A 1,341-nucleotide genomic window follows, 5' to 3' on the forward strand; every position below is an offset into this window, starting at 1 on the left:
TGCAAAGACAAAGTTGGTGGGTAGGGGGAGGAGCATGACTATTCAAGCCACCCCACACTTAGGGTTTGCAGAAATACCAGGTTCCTCTTATTTCTACCTCCATAACCCGGGCAAGATCTTGTCTAAATCCGAACATCCTGGCAGAGTGATAGTTCTTTTTCACAGGAGGGTTTCTCAATCTCAGCACTATTGGCATTTTCTGTGAGATAATTCTCTGTTGCATTGTAAGATGTTTAGTAGCATCCCTGACCTCTACCCATTAGATGCTAGTAACATTACCCCCTTCCACTTTTAACAAACACAGATGTCTCCTGACATTGCAAAATATCCCCTGTGGGGCAAAGGCACTCCAGGTTGTAAACCACTGTTCTATAGATATCATAGATGTTCACATTGACCATTTTCTGCTTTAGACCCAGCTGAAGGGAACTCTGGGTTTTAAGCAGTGGTAAAGCTTCCAGTCGGTTCACTGTGCCGCTAAAAATGGTCAGCTGTGCTTGCAGTCTAGTGTCATAGAAAGCCTTGCTTCTCAAAGTGGGGTCCCCATGATATTATTCCCTTCCTAACGGAATATTGAGCCTTTTGTAGAGAGAGTTAAAATATCCAGTTATGTTTCAAATTCTTTACCTAGTCGACCTGGGGAGAATTTGACAAATGCAGGTTGGCGTGGGAAATCAGCTGATCATGATCAGGGTTAATATACTGAATTGAAAAGTGATGGTGCCCCAGATCAGCTGAAAATTGGCTAGAAACAATAACAATAATAATAGGTGGTCTTTCCTGAGGGTTTGTTATGAGCCAGACACTTTTAACTGTTTTATATGCATGATCTCAATAAATGCTAAAAATGAAAATAAATATCATCCTTTAAAAAAAACAACAAATAATAGACCCTGCCTGGTTTGGCTCAGTGGTTAGAGCGTTGACCCGTGGACCAAAGGGTTGTGGGTTTGATTCCAGTCAAGGGCACATACTTTGGTTACAGTTTGGTCCCGGCCCTGGTTGAGGTCATGCGGGAGGCAACCAATCAATGTCTCGCTCTCTCTCTCTCTCCCCGCCCCCCCACTCTGTCTGAAGATAAATGGAAAAATATTCTCCAGTGAGGATTTAAAAAAAAAAAAACACAAATAATGAAATTAATGCAGAAAAGATAATGGACTTCCTCAGGTCACATACCATGTGATATTAGCACAGGCAGTAAAAATCAAATGCCGTCTTATCAAAGCACTTTGCTATGCAAAAATTTGTAAAAACAAGTAGCCCTTCAAACAAGTGCTGGCAAGGGCAAGGAGAAAAGGGGACTCCAGTACACTGCTGGGGGGACTGCAGACTGCTGTGGAA

Source organism: Molossus molossus, unplaced genomic scaffold (assembly GCF_014108415.1).
Source record: "Molossus molossus isolate mMolMol1 unplaced genomic scaffold, mMolMol1.p scaffold_m16_p_2, whole genome shotgun sequence".
NCBI lineage: Eukaryota > Metazoa > Chordata > Mammalia > Chiroptera > Molossidae > Molossus > Molossus molossus.